A 14644-nucleotide genomic window follows, 5' to 3' on the forward strand; every position below is an offset into this window, starting at 1 on the left:
CCAAGAAATTCTACGATGACAGGTCTTGTGCTATCCGCATTTAACAACTCTTCGCGATCGTTACAAGGTTGTCAATCCACGATGCGTCTCCCATTCCTGGTCACCACTCGAGAACCTTTCAGCCCCAGCGACCTTTAGTTCTGCGAGCGATGTACCTTATCCTCTGCCTTCATTTCACAATTTCAAATCAGTAAAAATCTTTATTTATCTAAAATGGTAACAAAACAGTGAACTTAGTTGGCATTTTGAATTAAGACTACCATTCTCTATCTCTAAAGATTAAATTAGATTAGTGGTAAAATTCGTGTCGGTAGTTTTTACAATTTAAAGCCTTTTTTCGACAAACCTGAATCCATTTTGATATCAAAGAACTGTAGGCTATATAAAAAACTCAAAGTGAACTTGGTTTCCTATTGAAAGAGGTAATTTGGAAATACTGTACTATTCGACATGAACAGGCTGAGGCTTTTTTGTGCGCTTGTCGTAATATGAGCTTTGTTGCTTTTGTATGCTTTGCTAGATAGGTACTTTAAAAAAAAAACAAATTACACATATATGTATAGTCGTTATATTTATTTTAATGATGCATTATAATGCTTTTAAGTATCGATTAAATAATAAGAACATCATGTACTCATAGTAGTATGTATGTAAATCAATGTCCGTATTTATCGAGGAATTCACTAAGAGTTGCGTCGAATTTGGCGTCAGGGTTGTATAATTTGTTTAGTTTCTCCCACTCTTCAGCTAATTTTTCCTTAATAGCAATGATCACCTGGGCGACGAGGGTCTTTTGTTTTTCAGAGCACTTGCTGCAGTTGTCCTCCACGGACTGAGGGATCCATTCTAAATATTAAAAGACAATGCATGAGAGGGTAGTTATTCTGTTTTGACTTATTTTAAAATTTAAAATTTAAATAAAAGTTTTTGCAAAACAAATATTTTGGTTATTCTACATATTGTAAGCCCACTAAATCAAATTTGTATTCATAAAAAAAGTGTCAACTTACTTTTGAAGTCGTTTCCTTCAGGCGTACACTTTCCAGTTCCCAGGAAACATTCCGTGTATGCCCTCAGTAGACGATCATTCTCAGTCAATTGAGTGACATCGAAGTTCTCGTAGCGGCTGAAGTCATCATCGGGCCGTGCTGCGACCACCGCCACGAATGCGAGTACGAGGATGAGTTTCATCTTGAGTTCTGTGGTAAGAGATGATCATGAAATATCTTACATTATTAACTAATAAGTAATTCATCCTGACAGATTTCTAGGCTGTATTATATTTTATCGGCCCGACCTGGGGCTTGAAGTGAAGATCGGGATCTACGATACAAGAAGAAAATGGCGGCCAAAAATTAAATAAATAATTAAACGCATTGTTCTTGTATACATACCCATACATTAGAAACTGTGAACACCATTAAAAAATTTCTGACCGTCAACTTTTTCGAAATAAATAATAATTAATATACATAATTATTTTATCCACTACAAACTAAATTTAATTTTTTATATTTAAAAGCTATCTAAAGTAACTTAGTTTTTTTAAATATAATTTTTTTATATAAAAGTATGAATTAACGGTTTTTTACAAATTAAGTCGCGAGTGTGTTTTGTACGTGTTTGTACGTGTGTTACAAAATTTTGTAGAAAATATCCAATACGAATCACGTGCTATTTTTGAACGTATATTAGAATATTTCAAGTTAACAACAATTATTTGCTGAAAAAATATTTCTTACGACTCACGGTTCACGGCTACCTGCTACACCGTGATGGTACTGCTCCAAAAACTTTCACGTAACCATTGATACTCGTTGTCGTTGACGACAGTTATACAAATATTAATATGTCTAAGACAAAATATGCGATACAATTAACGAGCCACTTATTAAACGGTGAAGGTACTAATTCAGAAACTATCACGCAAGAGTTTGTTGCACTGCACACTAAATAAATTATGTGAACATTTTCCGAAAACATTCGTTAAAAACAAAAACAAAAAAAAGTCATTCATAATATAATCCGAACTTGTAGTAACACTTGAAGATTCAAAAGTACTAGTAAAACTATATGTGAATAAAATATTTTTCATCAATTTTATTAGTAATAATTATTCGACATAGATTGTTAAAACATTTTTAAAAACACCATGTATGTATAAAAAATAATATAATATTTCTAAGAATTTTATTATAAATAAATTAAAAAATAAATTAGACAACGAGCTTACCTTTATCGATTGAAGTTTGTTTCAATATACTATTCTGTTCGTAGTACGACTCCTTTATATACTTGCACTCGAACAAAAATCCTTGAACAATTAATAGTATATATTTTAATATTCTAATTTTAAATGTAGGGTTTTCGTTTATATTTGTTTTATATTTTTGAATGTATTAGACTTATTGTTTTTTTTTATAAATTTTGTGTTGTAATCATTTCCCTATCTACCATGATACCTTTTTGTTTGTGATTAATTATAAAATAATCTAACCCGATCATAACTTTTAAATACAGTCTGTTGGTATAGTGGGAATTATGTGGCTTTGGTTCCTACATAAATAAACCATAGAGTAATATATCCCGTGTGATTTCGTAATAAATTTACAACATTATCCACCATAATGACATCTCGATAAATTAAATTATATTTATTTATAATATAACACTCTTACATACATTACTTATATCCAGTTTATTTTTACTTCCAAAGTCCTGAGACCAAAACGAACTTCACCGACATTCAAAACGATTTTTTTCTACGAATCATAATACATATCTTTGTATCATACATTGTTTTTATTGATCTCGACCAATGCTTTTACGTCAATTTAATACCAAATTTGTTTATATTTTATTTAATCGTCCTGTGATTGGATAATAAGCGTTTATTAGTTTGTTGCTTTCCGTTTCCTTAGAAACAGCTAGTAGCTAATAGAAATAATGCAAGGGTTCATACTAATAGTATTAATTCTTTAATATTTTATTAATCTTAATGAAGATATATATATTATATTATACAGATATATAATTACCTATAAACACAAATTAAGCACATGAAAGTTACAGTTGTTTCCCCGTAATGAAGCCCCAGTTATCGCTTAAAAGTTTTCCAACCTCTTTATAAACCGAAACGACATCTTTATAAATTTTAACAATTAATTACTATATTTCTTATATATATTACAATATCAAAATTGTATAACACAAAAAGAATACTCAAGCCCTCTTATTATTTATTTATTCATAGCACAAACACTATCGATATCTTCACAAAATAAACAAGAAAGTAAATTACGACTGTAGGCTAGTAGTATAGTATGATACGCCATTATAAGCATTTACAATAATAGAATTGTATGATATTACACTAATAATAAAAGAAGTACAATTATAATGAAACTACATTCAACTTTAAAAAATAAATAAAACTCTAAAAGTGCGCTGTTTGTTCAGTGATTTCATAAAAAGTTTCTTAAAACTATTTATGGCTTGAAATTTCGATGTCATGAGAATTTATATCATTGTAATTCTCAAATAACGATTTAAAGGAAAATACCGTATTCACATAATATTTAGGAATCGTAAAATCTTTTTTAAAATATCTTGGAAATCTTGATTTGATATAGTAGTTTCGTTGAATCAATTTGAATATGGGTTAATTAAAAAAACTCTTGTTGCTTGATTGTACGGCTTTCTGTCTGTCTGGGTAGGTATCATTCAATCATCGTATTTTCTACCGCCATACAGCAATACTCAGTAATGTTGTGTTTTATTTTGTAGAGTTAGTTACGCAGTGTAACTATATACACAAGTAGTATTATATCTTGGTTTCCATGGTTGTTGGTGTATGGGTGATGTAAGTAATAGTTAATATTTCTTACAGCGTCAATGTCTATAGGTGGCGGTGACCACTTGCTATCCGATCCGAGGTGGCCGATTCGCTCGCGTGCCAAACTTTAGCACAAAAAAACTAAGCCGATTAAACTGATAATGCTTTAAGTTCTTGATTATAATTTAATGTTAGTGAGAGTGCGAGGCGAATGTTACAGGTTTTTTATAACTTACTAGGATATTCTTAACTTTGTACATTAGAATGTCAGAAAGAAATTACTTAACTTATTATTGTCATGTGTTTTCGTTTCAACGAAGCTGGGCACAATTCGGCATCAGTATCTCGAGCTTCTGCATATTTTATTATAATGAAAATTTGGTAGAATGAGAGATTTTAAATTGTTTAGGTATAATGCGACTGGCATAGATAGTAGTAAGAATTATTGGGATTATGAACTATTTGCAAGTTCCACATAACATTTCTTCACTCTTTCACAAGAGTTGTTCTCATAGTTCCTTGTATTTAGTAAGTTTTTCATTTATGGTGCTTTGCTTATTGCTTGTATTAGATATGACAATGTCATTTATAAAGCTGCGTTTTTGTGTCTTGTTGTCTACTGTTATGTTCGATCTATTGTAGTGTTTTATATTTAAGTATTGCTTTATAGCAGTATATTTGTAAAGCAATTTTTATATATATCTTGTTCGATATTAAATTGTATTTTAGAGCCAGTGCTTGGCGTACTATATACGTAGCCTGACCGTGACTTTGTAATTTGTTTCCGCTATTACTCTACATGCACTTGATTATAATGCATGTTTTTATATCTATAATACTCTCTGCTTCCCTCAATTCTTGGTACCTCTTGGATGGTGCTTTCTATTTTTTGTCACAGTGGTATTTATATTACGCTGAAGTGTTCGAAGTCGTTTTTAGACTATTTAATTTCGAAAAATATATTAAAATAGGGAAAGCAAACTTGTCGATACCTTTAATTATTGTTCTAGTTAAATTGTTGTTTGATTTCTTTTTAGTTTTTTTTTCTAATATCTGTTTTGCCTGATTGTAACCCAATTATTTATAAGTATTGTTTTAATGTATTGTTATATTGTTTTGATCTCAATAGCCATGATTTTACATTTATCAATGCTATTCATTTTTATATCATAGAAAACAAAAATTAACTTTCAAAAACTTTATGTAGATGATAATATTTTTATATCGTTCATTTAAAGTAAGTAGTTAAGATTAAACTGTTTGTGTATTGGAATATTCCATTACGTGAACAGCTTAAAATAGTAGAATAAGGCACGTAGCAAGACAGAACCATGAAGGACTTAAAACTTCGAAATTACCCAGCTTTGTTTTGATTTCAAACTTTTCAATAATTTTATTTTGTTGACTAATTGTAACGATTACTTTTTGTAAGTCTATAAAGATATGACGTGCTGTAAGAAGTGTATGATTTATGAGTGATTTTATAAAAATATAAATTTCATAAAATAACATAACTTTCCAAGCATTTTTCGAATATTTCAAAGCAGAATTATTATTGTTTTGTTTATTCATACTCTCTATAAAAAGGTAACCGCTACCTCTTTCTTTAAACGCGCCACATACATAAATAGCTGAATATTTCGACGTGAAATTTATATCAATATATTCAGTGTATTTTAGAAAACGTTTTTTGCCAAACCGAGCCGAGATATCCCAGTGGTTAGAACGCGTGCATCTTAACCGATGATTGCGGGTTCAAATCCAGGCAAGAACCACTGAATTTTCATGCGCTTAATTTGTGTTTATAATTCATCTCGTGCTCGGCGGTGAAGGAAAACATCGTGAGGAAATCTGCATGTGTATAATTTCCACGAAATTCTGCCACATGTGTATCAACCAACCCGCATTGGAGCAGCGTCGTGGAATATGCTCCAAACCTTCTCCTCAAAGGGAGAGGAGGCCTGAGCCCAGCAGTGGGAAATTTACAGGTTGTTAATGTTAATGTTAAAATGTTGGCTAAACATAATCATACAAGATAATTCAACGTGGAACGTAGCCACAAAAACGCGTGGTCGGGTCTGCTAGTACATACATATTAAGTTTACTTGAAAATTAGATTACAAATAAAATTAAATTGTTCTATATTTGTATTGAATAAATAGCATTTTTTTTTATTTTTTATTTATTGAATAAATATTATAATCCATTTTCTGGTATCCTAGTTATATTATCCAGCTTATATTAACGCTAATATTCTCTTATTCGTATATCACAGTCATGTCATTGCTATCATCACAATTAATAATAATTATTCGTATAAATTCCTTTTTCCTATTGATAAACTTAAAATATTGGTTATGCCCATAAAGTATTCCACTGTAGTATTTATGCTGTATGATTTTATTGCATACAATTAATCTGTCACTAAGTTATATATAGTTATTACAAATGTGATAATACCAAAATTAAAAATTTAACTATTAAGTAGATACAAACGCGAGCGACTGAAGCGTCTAAGTAACAAAGTCCAAGGTAGCATTGTTTGTGGAAGGAAACAATGCAGTATCTAACTCTATGACGTCATTATATAAAAAAAACATCGGAAACTAATTCTCAACGATAATTTGACAGTTTCATCATCGTCATCATCGTTCAGCTAATCATACGCCATTGCTGGCCACTCTCCCAAGATACAGTGTGTTTTGTTTGAATGTTTCAAAGTTTTTTTTTAAGATTTATCAAAGCTTACGTTATTTAGTAATAAGTATAATTGTAAAAGTTGACTTTGTCTCAAGGACACTGAGTATGTATATGTAAGATGTTAGAAGTTTTGTGAAAATAATTAATAAAATGAAAAGTATGATATTTTTCCAATGAAGGACGAATAAAATATGTATAAAATTTATATATATATTTTTTCAAATAAAAGAAGCGAATAATAAAATATATTTTCTTTTAAGTCGAGTTTTAAAACAATAGCTATTTGAAGTAATTTCATAACATTCAAGTATATATATTAGATTATATTGCCATTAATATCAAAATTGTGTTCAAAATTCAGTTCAGATATCTGATTTATAGATAATAACAAATAAAGTAATATATTATAGCTATATGTTGGACTTACATCAATGGTTTTATTATAGGTTTTATTTACACTATTAAATAACTGATCATCATCATCCTCCTGCCCTTATCCCAATTTTACTTGGGGTCGGCGCAGCATGTCCTCTTCTTCCATACTACTCTGTCGGACGTCATCTCACATGTAACATTCTTTCTAACAATATCGTCTTTCACACAATCCATCCATCGTCTCTTTGGTCGTCCCCTACCTATCCACATCCATTCTCAAAACCTTGGTCGTCCCCTACCTATATCCATCCACATCCATTCTCAAAACCTTTCTCACATCATGACTATTAAATAACTGATGTATCTATTTAATAATGATAGATATAAACCACGTACACTATGTCAATTCCCATCGCAGAGACGAATAAAGATTCAATTCACAAGTTCAGATTCCTCATATAAAAATTTTATTTAACACCTGGTAAAGCCAAATGCTTTATGTATTCGATATAAAATCTGTAAATAGTTTCGTTGAAAAACATCATACTGCCTTAGATTTCCTTGATTTCTATATGGGTTCAGGATATTGTGACTTTGAACAATTGTGATTCCACGAAGGAGTCCACACGCGGTTATGAAAGACATTTTTTTTATTAGATAGAAAAAATTAGTTTGATTTTCGTCCTGTGTTCATATTTTTATTAATATAAATATGATTATTAATTAGAGTGATTAATTAGTAAATTTTATTCAATATCCTAAAAAACGAGTTAGCATTTAGAAGACCAATACATTAAATGGGTTCGGGGACTGATAGAGGACTTTTAGGTATAATAAAATAAAATAAAAAAAACTTTTTATTATCATCGAAAATATGACAGATTTTTATTATCATCGAAAATATGACAGATTTTTAAAACATATTATAGTGTTTTTGGGTATGAGTGGTTGATTTTTTATGATTTTGAAATCAAACACGTATCCTGAATCGAAAAAAAGAATTATTTTCAACGATAACTGCAACGAATTCACATAATAAGCGAACTTTGCTTCTATCTCGCTCAACCGGTTTATTACTAAAATTGTCAAAGTCAATAAACTCTAGATATAAATTAATCTTAGCTGAACTCAGACAGTTTCTTATACAAAAATACTGGTCTAACTTTTTATTAAAAAGGATAATTATTTGAAATCAATTAGTTGAGGCGGTGTTTTTTTAAGCTTCTTTTATGTGTGGATACCGTTTAGGATTTTCTTTATGAAGAATAATAATATTTATTTGTGTATTATACATATTTATTATAAATAAATAACAATACCTTAGTATCGGTTTTGATTCCAACAAGTAGCAGTACTAGAAGAAGAGGGCTAGTGTGAAAATTAATGTCCGTATTTTTCAATGAATTCATTGAGGCTAGTGTCGTATTTGCCTTCAGGGTTATATAATTCGTTGAGTTTCACCCAGCCATCAGTGAATTCTCCTTTAATGGCAAGGATCACCTTCGCAACGAGGATCTTTTGTTTTTCAGAACATTTGCTGCAGCTATCTTCCACGGACTGAGGAATCCATTCTGAATAACAAACCAATATATTATTATAACTTTACTATTTACATATAAAATGTTTATATTAATAAAAGGGTTCCCTTTAATTATATATTTTAAAAATAGATACGATATATTCTAATACAATCAACGTTATGTTAGCTCGGTGTAGCTCGGCTTAATATTATTAGAACCTTTAGTACGATAACTTTCAAAGTTCGAACGCAAACAGTAAAAGCAATAAATAACTTAACCTGTGTGTGTGCGTGTTTGAAAGTATAAATTACAATAAGACGGAAGAACTAATTTGCACCTGCCAGACTTGAAAAACTTGATATACTTCCAGGATTCAATTTGACAAATTAATTTACTTAATACTGGTAGACAACTTACTTTTAAAGTCGTTGCCTTCAGGCGTACACTTTCCAGTTTCAATGAAACACTCCATGTATGCCTTCAGTAGACGTTTGTTATTAATCAGCTCATCGATGTCGAAGTTATCGTAGCGGCTCAAGTCATTGTCGGGTCGTGCAGCGACCATCGCCACAAATGTGAGTACGAGGATGAGTTTCATCTTGAGTTCTGTGGAATGAGAAATATTAAAGTATAGTAACGTTCTGTTAAAATCCCTCTGTCGTATCAAGGGTTTTTAAGGGGGAGTTTGGGAAACTTGGACTTTTTTTAGGTTATTCCAACACGCAGCTCGAATTTAGATCTACATATTACTGATATCTAACTGACACGTACTACCGTGACACAGGATTCTATCTTCTAATTTGAATAGAGTTCAAATATAAATATGTAATTTAATAAAAAAAAAACATATAAGCATATAAGTTATAGAATATTTAAAACACAAAATCTAAAAAATAAAGGTATTAATTAAACATACTTTTCGAAATAAGTTAAGTTCAAATATCATACGATTATGATATTTTCAGGTCATTCTTTTTTTTTTTGTTATGGCATTGGATGGCAGCCCATAGACAAGGGCGCTGTAAGAAATATTAACCATTCCTTACATCACCTATGCGCCACCAACCTTGGGAACTAAGATGTAATGTCCCTTGTGTCTGTAATTACATTGGCTCACTCACCCTTCTAACCGGAATACAACAATACAGAGTACTGTAATTTGGCGGTAGAATATCTAATGAGTGGGTGGTACCTACTCAGACGGGCTTGCACAAAACCTTACTACCAAGAAATGAATACTGATATCGTCTGGGTAGGTTCATTACAAAATGAACTTGGTGGTAGGGACCACCAAGTTCATTTTGGGTTATTTTAACACGTTTCTATGTATAAAAAAAATTGAAAATTTACAATATTGTTTATGATAACAATGTAAGGGGAGGCTCACCTTTACTGATTGAAGTTCAATTGAATGTGATATTATACCTTAATAAGACCCCTTTATATACTCGCATTTGCAAAATCCTTGAATCACATAGTACTGACGTAAGATGTCACGCTATGATGAAGCTACCGTGTAATAAAATTTTTAATTTTTATAAGTACATCATATAAATCGATAATTTTTTATAGTTGTAATATAAGAAATATGTTAAGACATACGTCGTTTAATTATTAATTTAAAAGAAACTTCTAGTGTTGGATGGAATTACTGAGAAAAAAAATAGTTTTTGAAATTATACTTTGCTCGAGACTAAGAAATGATGTTTTTAATTTTATTTATTTCTAACAGGAAGTTTTACATTATATTTTAAACGAGGTCCATCCCATTCTAAGTCTAACAACTTAGCAGGGTAGACACCCTGCTAAGTTGTTACTGTAAGAGGTCTTTCAAACAAATGCAGCCACGATTTTTTTTGTTGCTGGAACAACGCATCGCATTACGCGTTTTCCCTACATGAAGTTGGGGGCATGTGGGACTCGTCGGTGCTCAGTGTCAGAGGTACCATATTCGTCAATTCGACGGGCGTCCCGGGATCGCTTTCGCATGCTACCTGACGAATCAAAAGCTATCCAATGTCATGTTTCGATAGTCAAAATATCTAAATATTGCTCACGTGTATGTAATTGTAAAATATAATCTTTCTAACCGGAAGATATGAGTACAAATTGTACTATTTTATTGTACAGTCTGCAGTGCGGGAACTTCCTTATTTTTTAACAATGATGAAACAAAAAGTCTTGTAAATAACTTTTTTTAACACAGCTTTACGATAAAATGTTTATAGAAAATTATATCTTGATGGTTCTGCTCAATAGATTACGAGAGACGCAAACTGATGTTTTGGTCCATTTTGTCCAGCATTTCTGCGTCGATCTTGGCGACAAAATCACGAATATTGTTTTTAGCTCATTCAGCGTTGTCGGACGATTGGTAATGTTGAAATATATTCCATAACAAAACAGAATTCTAAATAAGGCGAGCATGCTGGTCACTCTAAACAGCTCCTTCAATAGATAACCCGTTTAGGGTTTTTAGATTCATCCATCTTGACGAAACCACAAATCTCCTACAACCATTGCTTCAAGGTCAGAAAGAAAAAGATATTTCTCATTCATGACATAACGCTCAGAAGTGACTATAATCGTCTTATTGATCTCTTTTCCGTTTGAAGATTCCGCGCCACACCCTGAGGTAGTACAACTGATAAGTATGGTTCACTCCAAAGAGGTTTCAACAAAGCGCTACCAATAGACTTTACAAAATACTAAAAATAGATCAAGTTTTCATCAATACTTGGAATATATATTATTGAAGTTCAATTGTTTTGAAACTCAAAATAGTCTAGATATTTCGAATTGACCGAATCCGTACTTAATTGAGAGGTTTTTTGTGTGTTATCTACTTATGTAATTTCAAATTGAGAGAAACAGATATACAGCATGCCATAAATTCAACATATTTATACAGGAAGTAGTTCTGAATCTATTACCAAAAAAAAAAAATTTTTTAAAGATATGTCTATCGTTTAATTAGGTTTATTTGGGATTATACTCAATACCAAAATCATCTGGGATCGACGTTACAAAAATAGCAAAATTTGCAAATGTGTTGTCAGTTTTTAATTATATTATATTTAAGATGGATAACTTTATTATACAATAATCTTACATATTATTGTTTGATAGATATTGACTATATCTCGGTCCAAGTGCTCCGTTAATGCATTAACAATTAATTTAATTGACAGCGGTGACAGTGTGGTCGTGCGGTGAAAAATAAATCATAATAATATAACCTTTGAAATATTAGTAGAAGCTGAGATTTTTTTAAAGCAACTTGCTTTTTTGTGTTGGTAAACCAGCAGTGCGGTTCTATAAAAAATCACATTCTATCTCACTTATGAAATGTTGACAACCGATTTAAGGTGATACGCCATCATGATACGTGTATTATAAATTTCATATTTATTTTATAGGCAATGTCGCATAACACATTTTGACATTTCGCGCTCGTATTCTGCGGTAAGTTTCGAGTTTCTTTCTACAGAATACCTCTGCTACCCTTATAAGTCCGAAAGTAGTGCAAATGAAATTTGAAGAAAATAAATTTTGCCAAATAGAGAAATAAGAATATAAAGGTAAAATATGACCCTCATAGATCACTTCGTTCTCCATCTGTCCCTCTGTCTGTCAAGACCCTTTTCCCCTGGAACGGGTAAAGGTATAAAGTTGAAATTAATACAAAATAATAAGATCTGTGGTCACTTGATTCTGTGAAAAATTAGTCTGGTAAAAATAATTACGCCATGTATTTGGAATTTTCCATACAACCGCATAGGGAATCTTATATAGGGTACTTCCCGTTGACCTGGAATCATGAAATTTGTCAAGAAGCAATATCTTGTTGTTACATCAGTGTCTGTTTGTCTATCTTTCTGGATGTACGGACCCCGCAGTGGGCGGTACGTAATCCCGTGTGCGATTCACACTTGCCCGGTTTTTTATTGCTATTTGTATATAACTATTTTTATACTATCAGTGTTATTAGATCGGATTATAATCATCTAGTGGTCTGACCACAGACGATTGTAATCCGACCTCCGTTGTTTTTTTATTCGATCGATTGTAGTTCAATGTTCTTTGTATGTCTCGTATATTTAAAGAAACATATATAGAAGGAATGTGAGTTGAAAACTATGCGACATTACTATATTTTTAATAAAATAAGACTACTTTTTTTTCATACGTTATTTTTAATTTAAGTAATGTTGTGTTGTTTTTTTTTTCGTAATTTAGGCGGATAGGAACATGGGCCATCTGATGACAAATGGTCACCACACAACGTAAATAATCTTTTTAACATTCTATTGTGTAAAATTAAATATGTTTTAAGTTATTTATATGATTGACACTCTTCACATAGTAACAATTATATAATCGATAATATATTTTTGATATACTATTTCGTATGTAATATATTATCGTCCCGAAGTACACTCTCGGCTAAGTGTGCTTGCCGTTTGTCGTCACGGCATACAAAATTTCTATTGGCGCGCGACGATACTAAATTACACATTTACAAAACTTTATTTTTATAAAACAACATACTGACGAGCTAACAACGCAAAGTCTAAACGATATAAAAGTGCGTTACGTTTTGATGTGCTTATTATATATTACATTATATAAATTAGCAGGCGAAGGCCTTTAGCCCAGCAGTGGGAAATGTCCTTTACATTTCCCACTGTTGGGCTAAAGGCCTTCGCTCCCTTTGAGGAGAAGTATATTCCACTACGCTGCTCCAATGCGGGTTGGTGGAATACACATGTGGCAGAATTTCGTTGAAATTAGACACATGCAGGTTTCCTCACGATGTTTTCCTTCACCGCCGAGCACGAGATGAATTATAAACACAAATTAAGCACACGACAATTCAGTGGTGCCTGCCTGGGTTTGAACCCGAAATCATTGGTGAATAAGATGCACGCGTTCATTAAGAAATACGTTTTGAATTTCATACTGAAGGGTTTATCCTCGTTCATTCATTAAAAAAATCTCAAACGTTCTTTCAATGGGATAGCTTGATAATGGTAGTTTATTAAATTTTATAGAAATTCTATAAAATATGTACGTATGTATAATATGTATTTATATTCAGTTTCATTCAGAAAATGTCTTTGTATTATAAGAATACAATACAAAGGAGCGGACACACTTATTTGGCTTGAAGGAATCTTTTGTATATTTTACAAAACATTTTCTGTCCCCATCCTGGGTAAGAGTGAAAAATCTATTGGGAGGTTTGAAGGGCTCGGAGCGTGCCTTAAGTATCACGGTCATGATCTTGGAAAGTTCTTAACGAAGTCGACTCGAGTATTGGAGATCAGGTATTGAATGTAACAGCACTTTTGATGGAATATTATTAGCAAGGACTAGGGTTCCGTATCGAAAATTAGAATACAATTTTTATAACATTTTGTTTACTTTGTTTGTTTTTTTTTTTTTTTAAGTAATACATAATAATGAACACATTCTACGATTAAATTAAAACAACACATATGGATTAAAATTGTTTATGCACCTATAATCAGTTAATAAATTATTATCACTACATAAGTATAAAATAAATTCGCTTCCCGCTGTCTGTCTGTCCATAGGTATGCTTAGATCTTTACAACTACGCAACGGATTTTGATGTTTTTTTTAATAGATAGAGTGATTCAAGGGGAAGGTTTATAGGTATGTATTACATGCACAATATAGTAGTTTAACACTGATCGCTTTAGAGGTTTCTAATATGGTTTTTTTTTTTATGTCATAAGGTGGCAAACGAGCAGGAGGCTCACCTGATGGAAAGTGACTACCACCGCCCATGGATATCTGCAACACCGGGGGGCTTGCAGGTGCGTTGCCGGCCTTTCGGGAAAGAGTACGCTCTTTTCTTGAAGGTTCCCAAGTCGTATCGGTTCGGAAAAACCGCCGGCGAAAGCTGGTTCCACAGAGTGGTTGTGCGAGGCAGAAAATGTCTTAAAAATCGCGCTGTTGTGGATTTTCGGACATCTAGGTGGTGCGGGTGATATTTGGAATTTTGACGAGATGTCCGAAGGTGAAATTCAGCAGCCGGGATTAATCCGAACAATTCCTCGGAACATTCCCCGTGATAAATTCTGTGGAAGATGCAGAGCGATCCAACATCTCTACGCAAAGCCAAAGGATCAAGCAGATCGGAAAGGGCTTGATCGTCGATAATTCGAGCCGCTCTACGTTGGAT

At 32.0% G+C, this 14644-nt stretch overlaps 1 pseudogene; it reads right to left on the bottom strand.

Annotated features, from left to right (window-relative positions):
• Nucleotides 1-554: 554 nt before the first annotated feature.
• LOC125070323 lies at nt 555-9069 on the bottom strand (annotated as a pseudogene).
• Nucleotides 9070-14644: the final 5575 nt, after the last annotated feature.

This window comes from Vanessa atalanta, chromosome 17 (genome assembly GCF_905147765.1).
Source record: "Vanessa atalanta chromosome 17, ilVanAtal1.2, whole genome shotgun sequence".
Lineage (NCBI taxonomy): Eukaryota > Metazoa > Arthropoda > Insecta > Lepidoptera > Nymphalidae > Vanessa > Vanessa atalanta.